Source organism: Miscanthus floridulus, chromosome 12 (genome assembly GCF_019320115.1).
Source record: "Miscanthus floridulus cultivar M001 chromosome 12, ASM1932011v1, whole genome shotgun sequence".
Taxonomy (NCBI): domain Eukaryota; kingdom Viridiplantae; phylum Streptophyta; class Magnoliopsida; order Poales; family Poaceae; genus Miscanthus; species Miscanthus floridulus.
Window position 1 is genome coordinate 12,828,782 of NC_089591.1, and position 22,439 is coordinate 12,851,220.

Here is a 22,439-nt window from a genome sequence, read left to right on the forward strand (position 1 = left end):
TTCCACCTGGTGATGAGCATGTGGAACATGTCAAACCCTTCATTCGGTCAGACGACACTAATGGCAATGAACTAGGACATCAAGTGTGGTACAATGATCTTGTCGACGAATGGTGTCCACCAATCAGGTCCCACAAAAAACAAGCTCATACTACAGCACCATCTTGTCATCGCAATCTGTCGTGAAGAACCACCTGCACAGAGCACCCTACAAATCTTTTCCAGGGAACTCACCTTGTAGGAGGTCAATCATTTTTTGGGGCAAAATCTCAGACGCCCACCTAATCAGGTGGTCAACTCGCGTGTCCATAGTTGCCATTCCTCCCAGTGACAGCTTGTTGTGGACATTTCCATGTCTGCTCTTCAGGTAAGGCATGATGATACCATCGACAAACTCATTCCAAACGTCAGGCCAAGCCACTTGCTTCCATGGCAGCACAATGTCATGTTTTCACTAGTACACTTCAACAAGAACTTCTGGACCACAGTCATCACCTTGGTGAGCATTGGCTGTAGCAAGTCCCGGTCGATGGTCGACATCCATGGCCATAGAAATATGTTAACTTGATCAATCTCCTAGAACGCGTCATACCTATCGGTGATGCCGGACAGTCTGGTCAAGACTACATCATGTAGGAATTCCCTAGCATGAGAAACTCTAACGATAGGTTGTGCAAGAACTATACTAGTTATTCCTGCTGCGAGAACCTGGTGGGAGTCCATGTCTCCTTCAACCATTTCAAAATGGGATAGACCACTTGTTCAATGAGCAGCATAGCATACGACGAGGAGGTAGACCCATCGTCCAAGAGTATGTACTTGAGCTTGCTCACCACCTCCATCTTCCTGTTTGGCTGCTCCAGTGGATCATACCACATCAACTGCTTGAACGTCTCCTACACGATAGGGACCAACATCTTGCACTCTGTGTCCGGTAGGGACATCTCCTTGTAATAGAAGGGATACTTAGTCAGCAACTTCATGCACTCACTGATAACCATATCCAAGACAACCTCAGTGTGGCTCTCCTATGGGATTGGGGGTTGCATGACCTCATCATCATGAGGACTCAAATTGCTTGAGCCCTCATCATTAGATGAGGTTGAATCGTTGGAGGGATTATTGGCTGTAGGGATGATGTAGGTGGTGTCGGTGTGGTCGGTGCTGAGACCTATGGCGCACGCGCACCTAGATGAGGTTGGCGTCCCCTTGGTAGTGTAGTATGAGGCCATGGCTAGCACTATAGCCCATGTGTTCCATTATCCGGTGAACCGCTAAGTCATTCATAGCGGTCGTCATCGGCGCCATTGGACAGGGCGACGCTCGATGCACGTCCCGTGGAACAGAATTGCCGAACCACAATGCCAAGCCCCTAGATACAAATGGCATGGGTCACCTATGAAGAATAGCAGCAATAGGCATGACATCCTCATCGGCAACCACAGTGCCATTAGCATTGACAACCGCAGTGCCACTAGGATCAACAACCACGACACCATTAGCATCGACAACCATGATGCTAGGGACAACATCAATGTTGTGCTCTGCTGGTGCCACATGCTGTATGGTGCCGTTGGTGGGCTCATCGGAGGCCATGGGAAGTGGCGACAGTCGTGTGGATGGATGTCACAACAAAGTGGGAGGCAAAAGAAGTTGTTCACTACTAACTTTTTCACTTAAGTACGGGAATGTGTTGCGGTAGTTCCAAACACTAGATGATGGATGATCAATAGCTGCTGCATCAATGTAGTTGAATTGAGATTGGGCCATGTCTCCTTAGAGGTGTTGCATCGCCATGGGCATCACAGACATCAAAGTTTGCCCTTTCTGATTAAAGGATGTGGGTGTATAGCTGTTGAGATTTTTGGAACCCTAAGATAGTCTGACCCTATGAAATACAGACGCTCTAGATCATTGCAAGTTGATGAACAACAAAATACAGTGCTGGCAACTATAAGGGGCTATCCAACTAGTCCATAGAACCCAACTATCATGGGCTAACAACTAGTTTTAGTCTATAGAACCCAACAATTAGTTCTGGATACAAACATGTATGGACTAATAACACAACTAATTGGCTAATTTTTAGTTTGCTCTTTTTGCCATGGCTAACTAGTCATAGCCCATCCAAATTAGGGCCTAAGACAGTCTGATACTAGTAAATCTTGATAGGCCAGATAATAGTTTTGATGAAACAACAAAATACAGATCATGTCAACTCTTGCGCCGAGTTCACCGCAACCATCCGCCATTCGTCTTGCGCACCTCCACCTTGAACTTAGCTTCATTGTCCTCCTGCTCCTCCTCCTAATCCTCATCCTCATCATCACTGCAGGTGGCCTCACAGGATCATGCTAAAGAAGTAGGTGTCGCTGACGTTGAGGTGGTTGCTTGCATAGAACTCAGTCCCACCCATACTTGAATGACGTGCACACTTTGTTATTCATGAGGGTCCTATCCAAGGCCATGAACTAGGACTGCCCATCCATCTATAGCTTGATGGCTTGCCACTACAAGTAGCTATGTGCTACCTTGAAGTCCAATAACACGTTCTTCGCCTTGCACAAAAAAGATTGATGAGAAAGATGACACTGGTAACTTGCGACATCGGTATGTTTTGCATCTCACTCGACCGTTCAACAAATACTTTGCTTTGAGGTGGTACTTCTTCAGGATCACTACAAAACTCCTCGGCTCCATGATGTGTAGGGAGAGCTGACTATCGCCAGCCTCGACGTCGTGCGAGTATTGCTCAAGGTGGTAAGGTTGAAGACCTTGACATTAATCTAAGACCGGCCATCATGCAGCAATACAAGAGAGAACACGTCTTGGAGGTCGACGGCATGGGTGAAGTGTTACCATCCCCGATGGAGGTACAAGTGGCCACCATCAGGGAACACATCCACCTTCCACCGGGCTAGGCTCTGCTCGTTGTCTAAACAAAGCTCGAGTTTCCGGCGACCTTCGACGGCTAGGGCCTTTGCAGCCAACAGTTTCTGCGTGCACTACGATCAACATAGCCAGATAGAGGGACAAGTTCATTCCCAAAGGCAAATCCTAGTAGATGGGATTCAGCACATAGAAAATAGGCACTTACCAATGTCTTCTTGCACTCTAGGTCACTCTGGCTCAGTCCTGCCATGTCTTCTTGTAGCCCTACCATGCCAACTAGGGAACTTGATAGTCTTGAGGAATCTATTGGCAGTCCTTAACTCCTATTTCCAACCACCAACACTCGCATATAATGCACTAAAATGAACACCAAACTTAGTGATAGGGTTTATAACTAACGAATTTAATGAGTTTTGATGTTTATCCATTTGTAGGAGGGCATTTATGGAAATACATAATAAAAGGCTAAAGAACAAAGGATACATATCATTCTATTCAAGCCCAAAGAAAAGAGGTCCAATCACTGGAGGAATCAGGGCCCAAACATCCGAAGGACAAGCTAAAACCCAATGCAAACCATCTCAACTCTACACACAACCACCATAGGTCAATACAAGAGGTCCATAGGAGACAAACCACCAAAGATGGGCATGTTTGGGCCAGCCAGGCCGCATCGTCAGTCAGCCCAAACAACCCCATCTTGAGTGGGCTTCCTCTAACCGATGTCCCAAAGGCGGTTGACAAGGTGTTGGGCAGGTTCAATGTACTTACAAGGCGGTTTTCTCCTTCCATAATGGAATAGGGAAACTTCCAAGGAGCCCCCTCCTCTCCACCTATAAAAGGAGGCCTCCTCCTCCTCATTTCAATCAACACTTGGAAGACACAACACAAGAGACACAATGTGATCAACAAGAAGAGAGGCGCTCCATTCCTATCTTAGCTCTTTAGCTAGTTCTAGTGTAGGGAGTGAGTGAGGAAGAGTGAGAGGAGTACCGGAGATGTTGGCTCCCTCTCTACTTGTACCTCGATGGACCTTGTGCTACTTGGAGTACAAAGTTCGTGCTCTTCTAGGGTGGTGAGCTCTTATTTTAAGCTAGTCTTGAGCATTATTTACTTGCGGGTTCATTGTCTGCTCTCATAGTGGATACTCTAGTAGAGGGCCCTGATAAAGATGGCTAACCCTGATTGACACTAGAGTAGTAGTTTTTAGCATAGACGTGGTGTCTAGGCTAGAGGCTACCTTTGTTTGCCTCGTACTCCATGGATGAGGGGTAGGCTGGCAGGTGGTGATAGCCCTAGTTGGTCCCTCAGTAATCCCCCATGTTCGGTTACAGCATAGAGTTGGAAGCTAGAGGTACTTGGCAGACCAAGTATAAGCCTATGCCCGAAGCAAGTCTATAGTGGCAAATCTATCTTAACTTAGGATCTCTATCCCTAGAAAGCCTCACTACCTGAGCCATCATTCTTCTTGTTATCACTAGGTGAACTAGCTTAAGAGACTCTTACACTTCCATTCCTCGTGGAAATACGATACCCTGAATACTTCTGGGTGAAATGCTACAACGGTAATTCCATGCGCTTACAGATTATTTCTGTATGTGTTAAGAAATACCCTAGAATCCTTGCTGGGATGTCTCTGTTCTCATTCTCCTCTCATGGGGGGCTTTCTTTTTCTATGTTTCTAGTGTTGTCCCAAACTCAAGGAGTGCACACATTGTTGCCGCATCAGTGGAGGAGCTAACATGTAAAAATGAGCTCCGAGACTGATGTCGTCTCATCAGCGTAAATGGAGGAGACGTGCTCTGTTTTTATCAGTGTACGCTTGGGAACGTCAACACTCCTACATCTCTAGTCAAACATGCCTCCTACATGTATGACTAGTTGAGGTTCCCGAGGGAGTGCGACGGCACCCGAGGGGTAAAAAGACCTATCACCTCCGCACTAGGCTTTTAAGTCTCAATCGTGTCATGGTGGTCAATTCACTCCTGTCTAGCTTTTTATCCTGCATTCACATCACTCTCGGCAACCGCAGCAAGGTTTCTTTGAGAGGAGCAAGTTTTGGCTTCTAGAAAGTCATGCCACCAGTATATTTGAACATGTTGAATAGTATACGTGTTGTACGCATTTGTGCAAAAATTTTCATTCACAAAGGAACATTTACCATTATCTTGTTGCACATGTGATAGTCCGAGCATTGTAAATCTGACCTAGGACAGACACATCTCAGTCTTAGCAACCATGCTAATGGTTGCTTTGTGCCTCAGTTTGGTGAACCAAACACGTATCAATAGTGGTAGTAGTCATGAGTCACTCTTATCATGGTCAAATGAGTGGCTCTGATTGGTCTAAACCTAACTTGTCTTATTTGCATGTGTCTGATAAAAATTGTTGAACTTGCAATAGCCATGCAGCAAGGAGTTCACCTGAACAAGTCTCAACTCTATCTAATGCACAATGGAGGAGGCATAGATGTTGCATTTTTACTACGCAGGCCAGAAAGTCCTTAGCTGTCCATTTGATCTTTTTGTTGGATAGTAAGTGTAACCATCTCTACCTAGCCACTGCATGTCTCTTCAAAACCAACCAAGAGAAATTGCTTACTGAAAGCAACTCCTCTTCACTCTTTAGTCTGCCCCTCGACTATTATGACTGCTTGGATAGGAGTGAGAAGACCTATCACAACCGTACTAGACTTTCAAGTCTCAACCTGTGTCATGGTGGTCAAAATCTCTTAGATTTTCACTCATGTCCAGTTTTCATCCTGCATTCACTGCGCTCTTGGCAAATGCACAAGGTTTCTTTGAGAGGAGCAAGCCTAGCCTAATGCAGAACACATGAGCCATATGTGTTGAAAATTCTACTGCACACTGCAAGAAAGTCCTGTCGCCATATATTTGAACGCGTCGGATAGTATACATGCCGTACGCATTTGTACAAATGTACTCCCATCCCCATGTCATACATTATAAAAACATTACTTTATTTTAGGAATTATTGAATTAAAAGCCAAGCAGAACATAGTACACATGACCACTGCCCCTACTACTAGTAATAATAATATTGGATGAAATGATGAGTGAGTGTAGTCGATCACAAACTATGAAATTTCACTATGCATGCCAGAAAAGTCCGCCAACCGCATAATTGATGTCGTCGTGCTGAGACTCACGCTGTCCCATTGGTGTAAATGGAGGAGATGTGCTCTGTTTTTGTAGCCGCCTATGTAATATGGTTGTGATTCCTGAGGGAGCGCGACTGGCACCCACCTCTAGGAAAGATAAATCTTCACAAAGTATCTTGCCTTAGAAGCCTTAGCGTCCCTATGTATAAATAAATCTTTATAGAGTATCTTGCCTTAGAAGCCCTAGAGTCTCTGTGTATACATGAAGCCTAACCTTACTCCAATTCATATTGTTTACCATTCCACAATCCATTGCGTAAGAGCCCTCTCCTTGCCACCCACCTCTGCCACCCCATCGGTTGCCATGAAGGTCATTAGTGGCCTAGCTGTAGTCCCCACTTCCTCTAGTGGTTCGATAGAGGTAGGGCCAATGGCGTACCCCGGGTTGGTGTCGGTGGAGTTAGCAGTGATGTCCAGTCCCCATAGATCAGTGTTCCTATCACTGAGACTCACACCATCTCCTAAGCTACTGCTCTCCCCATTGCCCTCAGCGATCATGCTGATGCCACTAGCACCGATGGTTCGCTCACCACCATCAGCCCTGGTGTGGTCCTACTCACCGTTGTGGGTCCGCTCACCATTACTGAATCTTCTCCCCATGTGGGCAGCTCACCTGCACCATCGCGGTCCCCCTCGCCATCCACCGAGGCCAACGACTGAGGCCGACATCTTGGCTGAGGCTAAGGCCGAGTCCGACGGCTCTCTAGGCTACATCATGATGGACTCGAAGGATGATCGTCTGCACAACTATGCAATGCCTTTTCACCTAGGGCCTAATCTGTTCTTGCATGTCAGCCTGTATAGCGGCTTGGTGTGCCTCGTTGGCCCCCACTGTAAGGCCCATGGTTTGATCGAGGCCGATGCCAGGGTGCAAGTGCTAGCGAGGGCACACAGCCCCCTTGACGGCACCTAAACCAATGACAAGAATGTTGCCTTATCAAGGAACCAAGACTGAATAGCCTGAAGGGATCGTCTGGCCATGCTGGTTCACCATGGTGGAGAGGTCTGCTGGCTTCAACCAAGGCCAGTTTACCTTGCAGGTGTTGGATTTTGTTCGCACCTGTTGGTGCCCTTGTTGCATGACTTGCATAGAGGTGTGGGATGACACTCCTCATTAGTAGTATCAAGTCATGTCAACATATGTAGTTAGGACTAGTTTGCTGCCAGGTGCCATTAGAATTAGTATGAAGTCATGTTAATCATCTATAGTTAGAAATAGTATGTCTAGGTAGTAGTTGGATGACTTTGAGTAGTGGGATGGCACTGCTCTCCTCTTATTATTATGGTAGATGAAGGCATTGTTATGTAGGCTAAACTCGTATGATTGGTGTAATCCATATATATATGAAGTCTAGTTTGCCATTATCTTTCTATCTAGTAGCACTGATATCCTCTTATTATGCATGTAATGTGCGCATTTGTGCAAACATTTTGGTTCACAAAGTATCGTTTACCATTATCTTCATGCACATGTGATGCTCCGAGTATTGTAAACTTGAACAGGCCGAACACATCTCAATCCAACTGCACAAGGGTTGCTTTGTGCCACGGTTTGGTGAACCAAACATGTATTAGTAGTGGTAGTAGTAGTCATGAGTGGATTTGATGTGTGTTGAACCTAACTCGTCACTTCGCTCTTGGCAACCTTGCAAGGTTTCTTTGAGAGGAGCAAGCCTGGCCTAAATGCATAACAGAGTAGCCATAGGTGTTGAAATTCTAATGCACATATAAGAAAGTCCTTCCACCATATATTTGAACACGTCGAATAGAAAACATGTCGTTCGTAGTTTTGAGTGTCATAGCGATCTATGTGCATTTGTTTGTAGTATCAATAGTCATGAGTGGCTTTGATCTATGGTGAATCCAACTCATTTTGTTAGCATGTCTCTACAAAACCAACCAAGAGAAATTGCTTACGAAAGGAACTCCTCTTCGCTCTTCAATCTGCCCCTTGACTGTTGTGACTACATGGATAGGAGTGAAAAGACCTATCACAACTAGACCAGGCTTTCAAATGTCAATCATGTCATGGTGGTAAAAAATCTCTTAAATTTTCTCTGATTCACTCCTATCCAACTTTCCTCCTGCATTCACTTTGCTCTTGGCAACCGCGCAAAGGTTTTTTTGAGAGGAGCAAGCCTGGCCTAAATGTAGAATATAGTAGCCATATAGTAGCCTAACCTAAATGCACGTAATAAAGTCCTTCCATAGTATATTTTAACATGTTGGATAGAAAACATGTCTTTCATAGTTTTGAGTGTCCTAGCGATCTATGTGCATTTGTTTGAAGTATCAGTAGTCATGAGTGGCTTTGATCTATGGTGAACCCAACTCGTCTTGTTTGCATGTATATGGCAAAATTTGTTGAACATGCAACAACCATGCCATGAGGAGTTAATCTGAACAAGTCTCCCATAGACAAAAAGTCTAACTTCCATACATTTGGTATCATCGTGCCGTCTCATCAGTGTAAATGGACAAGATGTGCTCTATTTTTGTAGAGGATGGTTGGGTAAGCCATTACTGCTGCATCTCTAGTCGCACACACCTTCCCCAATGTAATACGGTTGCGATTCCTAAGGCAGTGCGATGGCACCCATGGCGACGCGCATCGTTTTGGAAAAATAAATCTTTACCTCACCTTAAAAGTACTACCATCCCTGTGTATACATAAAGCCTAGCCTCGCTCCAATTCCAATTGTTTCATTTCACCTTGCATTGCGCATAAGCCCTTGCCTCACGTCACAAAGTCCCCACCTCCACCTCCCCATCGATTGCCATGAAGGTCGTCCCCATGAATCACTATAGGTCCACATCGAGGAAGGGTGGACCAGCTCTAGTCTCTACTTCGTCCAGTGGTTTAGTAGAGTCAGAGCTGATGGCACACCCTGGGTTGTTGTCGGCGTAGGCAGCATCGACGTCCAATCATGGGTGATCAACATTCCTGTTATGCTACCGCAGACCATCTCTTAGGCTGCAATTGCTCTCCCCGTCGCCCTCGATGATGACATTGATGCCATTGGCACTAGTGGTTCGCTCGCCATCGCTGGCCCCTATGCAATCGAGCTCACCATCGCTAGGTCCACTCGCCGCTACCGGATCTACTCCCGGCAGGACCGGGCCTCCTCCACCATCGTGGTCCCCCTCGTCATCAACCGAGACTGAGGCCGAGTCCATTGGCTCTCCAGGCTACATCACAATGGACTCTGATGATGATCGTCCGCATGGCTACCCAATGCCTATCCCTATGGGCTCAAATTTGTTCATCCACGCCAGCCGTTTGGTAGCCTGGTGTGCCTCGTCTGCCCCAATCGTATGCCCCATGGTTGGAATGAGGCCAATGCTAGGGTACATGTCCTAGCAAAGGCATGCGGCCTCCAAGACAGCTATTACACCAAGGACAAGAACATTGCCCACCATCATGCCCTAGCGAGGAATATAGGCTGGATGGACTAAAGGGATCATCCGGCCATGCCGGTTCGCCGTGGCGAAGAGGTCTAGTATGCTGCCTCGTGCCGCTTGAATTATTATGAAGTCATGTTAATCATCTATAGTTAGAACTAGTATGTCTAGGTAATAGTTGGATGCCTTTGAGTAGTGGGATGACATTGCTCTCCTCTTATAGTAGATTGTAGATCATAGCTATTCTCCACATATATATATGAAGTCTGGCTTGCCGTTATGTTATCTTTCAATCTAGCATGTAATGTGCGCATTTGTGCAAACATTTTGGTTCACAAAGTAACATTTACCATTATCTTCATGCGCACTTGATGGTCCAAGCATTGTCCATCTGACCGAGCTAGACACTTCTTAGTCTTGCCAACCATGCAAGGGTAGCTTTGCGCCTTGGTTTGGTGAACCAAAAATGTATCAGTAGTGGTAGTAGTCATGAGTGGCTTTGATCTATGGTGAACCCAACTCATGTCTTTTATAAAAATTATTGAATTTGCAAGAACCATGTAGGGAGGAGTTCATCTGAACAAGTGTCGCCTTGATCTAATGCACAATAGAGGAGGCATAGATGTTGCATTTTTACTGCACACGCTAGAAAGTCTGCCGCTGTCCATTTGTTCTCTCGTTGGATAATAAAAATTGTAGCCATCTCTAGCTAGCTGCTACATGTAACACCCTAGTGTTAAGCATTGCATTTGGCATTTGCATTTCATGAGCACAAGCATCATCCAAGCATTCATGAGCATGAGCATATGAAATTTCATTTCATTTACCTTCTCTTTATCACATGAGATGTTACTCATATACTTAATTATGCTTGTGATCATATGTGACCAACGCATGAGATGGTTGTGAGGTCACCAAAATACCTTAGACACATCTAGAATGATAATTGGAACAATGTTTATATTCATTACATAGACCAAATTTGCTTCTAAGTGTTGGTTTCATTTGAAATGCCATTTTCATGATACTAGTTTGACCAAAGTTGAACAATAGCTTAGAGTGTTTGTATGGCTATGTGCTCTAAATAAAAGTTGTAGTTAACATCATGGGTAACAAACTTTATATAAGGGTCATGAGCTCATTTAGAGCCTACCATGGTCAAATAGAGCCCACAAATAGCAATGAAATGTTGTTTTCAAACTTACAAAAATTTGCTAAATCACAAGTTGATTTCAGTTACAATGTGACATACTTTGGAGCTTTGCATTTTGAAAACCATGACAAATTAGATGTTACTCCCTAAAGCAAAGTTGGAGATCTCACATAGCTCTACAACTTTCACTAATACTGTTTTTGTAGATTCGCCATGGATTAGGAGATAAAGGTTAGTGAACAGGGCCATTTTAGTCGGCCTGATGGCCTTTTCAAATCGGCCAAACCCATGCCGGTCATGGCCAACCCGCTCAGACGCCGCATGCCACGTGTCGCTGCTCGCTAGCCCTCATGTCGCCATGTCAAGAGGAAGAGTTAGCTGGCTGCTTCCCATTTCCACTCACTTGTGCCCTCACTCTCTTCCTCTCTCTCGCTCTCATGCTCACCGAAGCAGAACCACAACGCCGCCGTTGTCGCTGCACCTCCACCAAGCTCGCTCGCTATCACCACCATGCCATTGTCTGATTGCTCACACACACCGCTCGGCCATCACCTCCTCTACCTTCCTGACCAGTTAGCCATGTCAATTGAGCCAAGGTAAACGCCTAAGGGAAAGTTCACCATAGCCGCGCCCTCGTCAGAGCACTGCCAAGCTTGCGCTCATCGTGACCGTGCTCCACCGAGCCATCTCACTCACTCTCTTTCCTCATTAGGGTTAGCATAGGGTCACGTCCTACTCATGCCACTGTCCATTGAGCCAATGTCAGCCTCGTCAGAGTAGAACGCCACCGTGTCGCCGTTGCGCTCGTGCTGCTGTGCTACCATGCATGTGGCCATGCCTCATGACACCCTCACAAGCCCTAATCTAAACCCTAGGTCTCCACTAGATCCTTATAGAGGTGTAGCCACGCCCACCTGAGCTTGCCATCGCCTGAGACGATGAGCTCACCATAGCACATCATGCCATTCGCCATTAGCGCCGCCGCCATACACAACCGTCATTAGAGGTTCAACCATCTAGCTCGCTGGATGCAGAATGTGATGAGGAACACGTCAATGTCGACCGCATCGCTAGAGACCTTGCCGTCGTTGAGTTCACCGCCGATCAAGCCAGTGCTCTGCTCAGGTTCCACTGACGAGTGGGGCCGAGTTGACCTATGGGCCCCCGCTGTCAGCCACCGTGGGTGTATGGACCGGTTGTACCTAGCATTTAGGGTTTAGTTGGTTTTTGAATTAACTTCACAGATTTGAATACAAACTTCAAAAATTCATATCTGGAGCTAGGAGTATCCAAATGAGGTGAACCAAATTTGGTTAGATTCATCTTTAAGTGTACTATTTTATAAAACTATGAAATCTACTGCTTAGAGTATTTTCTAGGAGAATTAAGTTGAGCAAAATAAGTGCTTTTAAAGTAGTTTATATCTTATAAAATGCACAATTTGAGCTAGGAAAGTGATAAAATTGTGATTCCAATTTTGCTAGTCTTGTGTTGACATGATCTAGCTAGGAAAAATACTAAACCTACAGTAAGCATACTTCAAATATGGTCTTCCTATTTAATCTTAATTAATTGCTAGTTTCTAGTGAAAATAAATGGGGTAAAAATACATAACATATGATGATACAAATTTTTACACAGTATTATCTTGCTAGGAGAAAAGTAAGAAAAATATTAAATCTGTTGTTTGACACTTTTCACTATGCTAAACTATTTTTGCTAAAATAAGCATATGTAACTTGTCATTTTTGTAGAGGTAGCTATATTTATCAAAATTGCATAAAATTTGTACAATAGACTATTAGGGTCATGTGTAGCCTACTGTAATTCCCTAGGAATTTATTGAGCATTGGAAATATTTACTCTGCAAATCACCTTATTATCTATGCAAATTAATAAATGAATATAAATAAATTAGTTAGGCTTAACCATGATGTTTTCTATGGTGTGTGTGATGCATATAATCTATTGATACTATTAGTGAGGCTTAGAAGTATTTGTTTATAGGCAACTAGTTAATTATTGCTTTATAATTTAACTAGATAACTGCATGTGTAGTTTCTATTGTCGTGATGATTTCATGATGATAATGATCTTTTCTGTAAAATTTGTTAATAAAAAAGTTGTAGATAACTCACTTACCTACCAGGTATTAAATTTTCATAGTCATAGGTCTTATGGTTTAAGAATTATGGCTTGTTAGAAGTCTGCTATCAGAAATGCTTACTCTCTGGACAGATCTGAAAGATTGAATTGTTTGACCTAGATAACTGCTGAATCACATTAATATGATTAAAATAAAGTTGTAGGAAATTTCATAACCTTTCTAGAATGTCCACAACCATATTATTTTGATATGTATAACTCCAGTTATGATCAAAACAAATGGCTGTTGTCTTGCAGTCCAGAATATTGCATAGATGAGAATTTGTTTGATTACTAGAGTAGAGATATACACCTACTCAGTAAAAGAAAATTTATCTTGTTATCACCTTAATGCAATGCTGTTGAGAACACTTAGGAGGATGTGTTTCATCACACCATATCATATCATGCATGTCAGTATATATGCGTTCGTGATATCTTATTTCATGCTCATACATATAGGATCATTCAAAGAGATAACCCTATTGGAGTTTGAAGAAGAGCCGAAGGAACAACAAGAGGCACCTCAGGCCATAGCTCCAGAAGGAGAGGTGCAAACTCTTGAAGACCTACCCAAGTGCTCGGATCACAGGCCAACTTCCTTTATCAAAGGCAAGCCCTGGAGGATTTTAAGCCTCCCATGTTTTACAAAATATCACTTGAGTCCTTTTATGTTTGATGCATTAGGTTATAAGAGTTGATTGGAAACACTTGATGCATAGAACTACCTTGTCCAGATATATACCTTTAATCCTATGTAGGTCCAGGATCAAATATATGCTTAGCCATGCTTAGACCAGTAGAAGTCGGGTGATTTCCTATCACCTACGAGATATAGGTGGATACCAAAGCACGGTTGGCTATATTTGCTATCGTGGAACAGAACTATGGGATAATGTAACTAGAGGATGGGCAGAGTCTATGTGTGGGTTGCATCATGTGATTCCATCTATGCCGATTAAGGACCGTACCATTGTTGGCGACTCTATCGAGATTAAATTCATGCCTCTCACTTAGCTGGCCGGATAACTCGTTCTGACCGTGAAGCCAAGTAGCTCAACTTAGGCCAAGCCCCGTTCTGTGAAAGTGCGCACTCTGGATGGTAGTAAGGATGTGGAGGGAGCTAGACATGAGCCCAAGGGTAGGCCGGGCCTAAACGTCCTGGCAACTGGTTGTCCCTGATTGTGCGACGCTGATCGAATTCGCGAATTGGACCTAAGTTGTACCAAAGGTGACCTAACACTACCTTGGCGTAGGTATGTCTAGGTTTGTGTTAGGAATAAATTCCTAGCTGGTTGAAATCGATTTGAATCGCCGTCTCTCCTGGATAGTGAGAAACTCTAACTCACAGCAACATCATAGTAACTGTGTTATGGAATATGATGGTTTGGATGAACATGGAATTATTATACCAGCTATGGTTACTACTGTATGATACTAAATGATATACCACATGTTTGGCATAGGTTAGATGCTAATTTAGAGATGAATAGCTATAATTAACTTGATGACCGAATTATAACTGTATACTTGAATTGGTATGCTTTTATGCAAAATGTTGTCAAGCTAGCTCCACTTATACAGCCTTGCATAATCCTTGGAGTCACTTTATTTTTGGTTTATGATGGGTAAGTCTAGTTGAGTACCTTCTTGTACTCAGGTTTTATTTCTCTTTGTTGTAGATAGTATGATGTATCATGGATATTGTAAGAACTGCTTCTGTCCCACCGTGGATGAGGAGTAGGGCCCTGGGCAAGGCGTCTCTCGTTAATCCCTCTATTATGCTTTTGTAGTTGTGATCCTGAAATGGCATAGTATTTGAACAATGATGTGAGATGTTGGTTTCAAACTTTATTTGCTTCCGCTACTACTTTATTTGAACCTAGTTTGTAATAACTTTTAGTCATACTTTGTTGTATGGAATTGTAATTATGAACTTTGTATAACGTGTGACATGTATGTTGAATCATGTACGATCTTGGTTGTATGTTGATGGTTAACTCGATGAACTATCGGGTTTATATGGGCTCAAGTATGACAGTGCTATACTTGTGCTCTTATAAATTTGACGGTTCTGCTACACTGCATGCCTCTGCAAAACCAACCAAGAGAAATGCTTAAAAAAGCAACTCCTCTTCACTCTTCAGTCTACCCCTCGACTATTGTGACTGCTTTTTTGGAGTGAAATAACTACAGAGGCTTTCCTCCCGCATTCAATTCACTATTGGCAGCCACAGCAAGGGTTGTTTTGTGCCTCAGTTTGGTAAACTATACACAGTATCAGTATAGGTACTTGGCATGCTGGTAGAACTGATTAATGATCTCGCCATAGTGGTTGAAGCATGTTGTGTGAAAGGAATGCTTTATGTCAATGGCTTATGCAGTGTATATGAACCTATAACAAGTACTAGTTGTAGTTGAATGGAATAGTCATGTACACAACAAACTGTCCGCATAGTGCAGTACTGACCCCCGTGGACAAAACCTATGTGTCTACTGAAGCACAAGTTTATAACAACTGAGCATACCAAACATGTTTAGAATACAAAGCCAGAAATCCAAAGCAAAGTGCATTTTTAGAATACATGTTTTCCCAAGGATTATATATGAAATCTCCTATAAGTCATCGTCATCTCTAGACATAGTGATCTCTGCCGCCATAGTTACTGTTGTCACTACAATACTAGATTCCAGTATCATCTTCATCTTCACTGCCTTCAAATATGCCAACTGCTTCCATCTTATCTCTTAGAAGGTCTTCTAGATTGGCTTCAATGACAGTGCCTTCTCCATCATGACTAGCTTCGTGCATAACCTGATCACCATCACCCTATAGGACTTCATGCTTGTTGTCAGAACAATAATCATGTTGATGTAGTTGATGCTCTATTTCATTCATGTCATACATATCCCTATGTTCGAACTTTTGCACGACCCGCCAATCTTTTCCCATGGAGGTGTCCTATAGATAAAAAATCTTCTTTGACTGTGTCGCGAGAATTAAAGTGTCATCCTTGTACTAGAATGATTTAATGTTGATGGATCGGAACTGTCCGTCATCGTCAATGCCTGCAAACTTCGTATTGCCAACTATATTGTACTAGTCATAGTGTAGAAGAACCACTGTCCTATGGCTTTGTACACTGGAGTTATACATCAACTGAATAACTTCTCTAAGGACACCATAAAATTCCACTGATTGGCCTTCATGTGTTCCGGCGGTCATGAGATCACTGTTCTGTGTATGTAGGGATTTCTCATGGTCAACAGTGCTATACCTGACTCCATTAATACTACAAGCTGCACAGAACCAGACTCGGGTATTAGGACCACATGACAGTGCATACAAACCTTAACTGACCTCTGTTGGTTTCTCTCTACGCCGCTCCCCAATCTGCACACAAACATGAAACCACCATCACCACTAAGTTGTCGTATAATTCTGCCAATGATCATCCTAATAGAACTAAAATATGCTAATCACATACATGAGACACAAACCACGCTAGAAACTCTGCTGCTAGCCAACTATCAACATCATCACTTGCCCCTTCTTCCTCTAAAATTTGTCTGTATATTTTGTAGCACATAAAATCATTATTATTGGTAACATTTCATACATAATACAACAAATTAGCATATAAAAAATCATACTTACTCCACATTTGGTCCAACCTCATCGTAGTTACTAAGCATATACCAAGCTAGCTTATTGATTTTGGCTTTATCATCGATGTCCATTGCCCTAATCCTGCCAATGGGCTTGACACCATGCATGAAAATAGAGGTGTCACCATCTGCTAGCCCATCATGGGACATATTGTCGTCCTAGTTATATCTTGTTTGAACATCGTCCAAGAATCTCTCCCAAAAAACCAACGTCTCACTTTCTAAGCCTCCGTAATTCATCCTTTTGGCATGGCCCTGTTCCTTAAGAAATTCTTCAACGTGCCTGTTGACAATTCGTATGTGTGTATATAGGAAAGGGGATTCTGCAAGCACATAGAACTATCATGTAGCACTTCGCTTGGTGAGTACCAAGTGTTGAATTTATATTTTCCCAAAGGAAGGTGGTTCGGTGTCAGGAAATGTGGCTAGGTAGACTAGGTAGGTAGGTTTAGCAACACGGGGGTGCTGAGGGAAGTATGGATAAGGGATGGAAAAAAGATAAAAAGGGTTTTGATGACATAGATAGAGGTAACTAGAAGTGTAGTGTAGCTAAGTGTAAGAAGTAGAGTATGTAATCTTAAGCAACAAAAGTAACTTAATGATAGTGAGATCGTTCTTAGTACGAGGGGCATACTTGTGTTGGATTTAACTGAACACAAAGCACAATGAGCCCTACGTTTTAATAACTAGACCCAATATGGTGGAATATAGAGGAAGGTTAGGGCTGTCACCACCTATCACTACCACAATCTATCCTAGGATCTAGTCATACCTATAGGCAAGATATAGCCTAAGCACCACGCTTAATCTATAAACACACTGTTTTGATCTGAGCTCCAGTGAAATAAGATCAAAACACCCTAACCAGATGGTAGAACAAGTAGTAATGATGAATGAACTAAACACTAAGATAATATTGATTCAAATGCCAAAGGACAAGCACCTAGGCTCACTAATGATATACAAGAGCACGACAAGACTTGAACTAAGCAAAGCTATATTACTGAATAAAGTACTTGACAAAGTAAAATACTAAATAAAGTAAATGCTAAAAGAAAGATTACAAAGGAGCTATACTAGACCAAAAAACTCTTCTAGACTCTGAGGCGAGCTCTGCTCTACTCTTATCACTACTAGCTAGCTACTACTATTGGATAGCTTCTGAGAGCTTGGAACACTTGGAATGCTTGAGAGCTGCTAAGTGATGATCTCCACTGAGCATCCACAGCCACATTTACATTGTGTAGAGGGCATGGGGGTACTTGTAGGTGAAGATGAGGTGGTGGTGCATCGGCTGACTTTGGCCATGGTCAGCTGACTGTCCATTGCACCGCCTCATCATCCAATGGTGATGGATGGCCTCTGGATGGTGGTTGCTTGTAGGTAAGTCAGTTGCTGCGGTTAAAATCGCAATTTGGAGGTTGGTTTGCCCCCCTCCAAGTGTATGACAGCAGGCCCATGGATCCAAGGTAGCTCAACATCATCCTTTGGATCAAATCGACTTGGATCAAGGGTGAAGCAGTGTGGAGGCCTTCATGCAGATCAGTAACAAGGCAAGGGGGTGGGGCCATCAGGAGACGCCCCTAGGTGTCGGTCGATGTGGTACTATGGGCCCATGACCCCCTGCCACGTCCACTTGCCTCCTTTGCTCCTTATTTGTCCATTTTTGTGATTTTTTCTACATACAAATAAAATTTCCTAGTACAAGTGGAACTAGGTGAATTTTAAACAATATATGGCACATGTGATGTTGTTTTACCTTGGTTTGGGTGGAATGTTGATGGTCAAATTGGGTGTTTAGTGACCATCAATAAGCTCCCCCAAGCTACCCCTTTGCTCATCCCGAGCAAAGACGAGGGTTTAACATATTGGACTCAGAATTCCTTCAATGTAATGCCCTACAAAAACTCATATACAAACCAATACTACCTCTTGAGTATAGCAAGTTACTGCTAGAAATTCACTGTCAGTCTTAGCCATATGGGGCTTATAGCTTTCACCTTGCCATAAGCAGTTGCAAGATAGCATAGCATAGACAGAAACTTTCTTCCCTGCTTTGGTTTGGCCAAGACTTCCTAGAGGTTTTCAAGATTTTTGAAAGAAAAACTTGCCTAGTTCCTCAAATGGTACACTCAATCTCTCAATGGTGTTTAAATCCTCTCCAAGGCCAAAAGATCTTAGCCTTTTCTCCTACTCTAAGGCTTATGTGGAGTTCATAGGTATGGAATAAAAAGCGAGGCTTACTTGAATTGAATTTATTGCTAAGTCAAACGCTTGCATCACAAGGAGCAACAAGTCATACAAAATGATCAAGATGTGCAAGTGTGTGGTATTTGGTGGAAGTGGTACTCCTTTGAGAACTTCCCTTCCTCTAGCTTCCTTTTTGAGAGGGCATGGCTACCTTATTCTTTCTCTCTCTCTCTTTTCTTGAACTATAGAGCTTTTTGCTCTTCTTTCTCTCTCTCTCTCTCTCTCTCTTTTCGATAGCCCATGCCTCTCTATAATATGATGGATAGCTAGAGGGAATATAAATGTATGTCTCTTATGGAGTAAAGGTGCATAAATATGGAATGGATGGTTGCATACTTCTAGTGTAGAAGTAGCATGTAACACCCTAAAATTTGCCTCTTTTGAAATAGAGCTAAAATGATTTATTTATGAATTTTTGTGCACATGAAATATAGGAAAATAAAAATTTGCATTAAATTAAAATACATCATAAGGTAGCAACATGTTTGAGCATACATGCCATTACATTTGATTTTATTGGTTGAGTGGTTTTAATTGAAAAGTAAAAATGGTTAAAATGCTTTTGAAATGAAATTAAAAATGGCTTTGAAATAAAAGAAAAGAAAGAAAAGAAAATTAGAAAAATAAAAGTATTTTTAAAAGTTGTAAAGTTTATCTTGGAAAGCCTAACAAAATTGTCCATTTTTATTTGAATAGGGAAGTGTATTTGAAACTATACCTAAATTTGATCTGAATTTGGCTTGGGATTTAAAAACTAGAAATGGAAAGGTTTTGATTTAAAAAAATGCTTTTCTTCTTTTTGGCCTAGCCCAGGAACTGGCCCGGCCCTCTCCTTTCTTCCCTTCCCAACCTTAGCCCACTGGCGGCCCAGTTCCGTGCCCTTCCTCCTTTCCTCCTCCCGCGCACGGCCTGCTCGGTGGCTCGCCCAGCACCTATGCCCGCACCCGCACATGACCCGTTTAGCACGTCTGCCTCGGCCTTCAGCGCCGCACCCACTCGCCCCTTTTCCCCTTTCACTACATCACTGGTCCTGCCTATCAGCGCCACCTCCCTCCCTTTCCTTTTCTTCCCCGCACGCTCTTTCCTTCCTCCTACCCCACCGATAGCACACGCCAAGATGGCAAGTCGACGGCGCCGCGCCTATAAGGAAGGTGACAAATCCTCCCCAGTGCACCCCGCTCCCCTTCCATCTACAATGCCCGTCCTGCCTATAAAGCTCGAGCTAGACCCCCTCCCCCTCTCCTTTCTCCGTTCGCCGCTCGAGCTCACCACCGTCCGCTCTGCAATCTGCCGCTCTAGTGCCTAATCCACATCGCCGACACGCCTCGAAGATCCTCCATGACTCGACGTAGCCATAGGTGCCCTCACTTCTTGGTTTTGGTTATGGATTGCTGGGATTCACCCTCACCCGCTCTCTCTCTCTCTCTAGTCGCCGCCGCCATCGACCCAGCCTTCGGAGCCCTCCCAAACGCCGCAACCACTTCCTTCGACCTCGCGGTGAGCTCCTCCACCTACCCATGCTCTCCTTTCGTTGAATAACGCTCTAGAGCGCCATATCGGCAAGCTCCCATTATGCCGGCATTGGCGCCACTGTGGGGACCATCGCCTCGACGTGCTCCCCATCCCTGTTGCCGTACCCTAGCGAGTTCGCGAGCGCATGTAGTTCACTTTAGTGTGTTTGGTTTCGATCGGGATGGTCAGAATCGCCGTACCAGCGTCCACCACCGAGCTTGGCTCGCCGCTAGCCATGGTGGGCTCACCGGAGGTGCAGAGCAGTAGCGGGGGACCTCACATTCACTTTGCGCCGTTAGATTCGCACAGACGGCCACGATTAGATCGCACCGTTTCGGTGTGTAATCGGTCCAGCATGGGCCGTGGACTCAGTCCACAGTTTCGCGTCAGCGCGCGCCCACGCATGCGTGGTGCACCGTGCCACTCACACACCGCTACGTGTCTGCCCAGTCAGCAACACGCAGTCAACACGTGGTCAACCGCGCCCATTTTGTAGTTTAGCCCCGTGTTTTGAAGTAATCAACCCGCGGTCCAAATCAGTTCAAAAGAATTGTTTTTCAGTCCTGTTTTTATTCACTTTAGACCCTGTATTTTCCAAAAATAGTACGCGCAGTCCAATAAATGTGTAAATTCATATTTTTAATTGTTTTAATTCAAAAATAAGTTTGAGTTATTTACAGAAATGCCATGGAACCTTATTTCATGCGTAACTTTTGCATTTTAAGTCCGATTTGACCCGTTCGAATTGCGTTAGGACCGCATTTACATTTTCTACATGTTTATAGTACTATTAGGCATGTTTTCAATATCTAAAATTCATGGGTAGATTTAATCTATTATTTAACTATAGGAAAACTTGTTTAAATCATAACTTATTCATTTTCACTCCGAAATAGTCCGTTCAAGTTACGTTAGATTCGTAGCGATGAAATCTACACATTAGTAATAGTGTTTACTATATTGTTATTTATGAAATAACATGGTTAACAGTTATGCAACTGGATTTTATAAATAAGATATGATTTGTTTTTACTTTAGTTTTATAATTCAAATCTAAAATTGACTTAATTCAATCTATACTATTTATAAAATATCTTATATATATGAATTTATATAGTTAAAATAAATGAAGCCTATAGTTTTCTTTTTCACGTATATAGCAAATCTCTCGGTAGTTGTGTCGTTTCACTCGTAGCTCCGATTAGAGTGCTTCTCGTGACTGTGTGTTCATAGCGATGCGTAGAATCGTATTTCAATCTCTTTTACTTATTTTTCTATGACTGGTGTACTGTTCTGATATAGATGCAATTGTATGCTATGCATGTATGTGTATGGATGTTGTGTGGTGTTCTACGACTATGTCCAGTCGGTGAGATATACGTGGCGATCCAGAAGAAGAAGAAGGACGTTGAAGATTAAAGCTTACCGAAGGATCGGTATTTAAGGCAAGTCTTACCAAAGGCCCCTTGTACCTATGAATTATTACACTTCATATTCATGCATGTGTCTAATTTGATATACCTTTAAGGACTTTACCTAGATGAATACTTGTACCTCATATCATTGTTACCGATGGTTTGGGTATGCATTTTGGATAGATGTTGCAGCGCTGAACATAAATAATAGCTAAGCATGACTAAAGACATTATGCAATTTGATAACATGAAGCTTTTTAGCAACAGATAGGGGGCTAGAGTACGGGGTTGAGTACTCTAGTGCCTCTCCATAAGGACTTAATCCTGAAGCGGCAACCTAGGAGGGTCCATACAACCCCGAGTGTCATATGGCTCTGACTTTAACATGTTAACTAGATTATACTAGCTCATCTATAGCTCTAGTAAGGGTAAGAGGGTATCTTTCCTTTTTCTGCTAGGGTGTGTACCGTGCTGCGATGCCCACATGTGCCACTCCTTTGTAGCTCCAGTAAGGGTAAGAGGGTATCTTTCCTTTTTCTGCTAGGGTGTGTATCGTGCTGTGATGCCCACGTGTGCCACTCCTTTGTAGCCACTCCTTTGTAGCTCGGTGGGTAAAGATGTACAATTTCTGTAGAAATATTTAACCTATTATAACAACTGTGCTCACGGATATGAGCGGTCTGGATCCTTCAAGATTAGTGGTTACTATGGATGGTGGATGGTTGGGAATTGAGATAAACTTGACTATACTTTAATATCACTTGGGAATTGGGACTGTTCATTAAAGTAGTGATTTGGGATGCTAAAATTTGATCAACTAA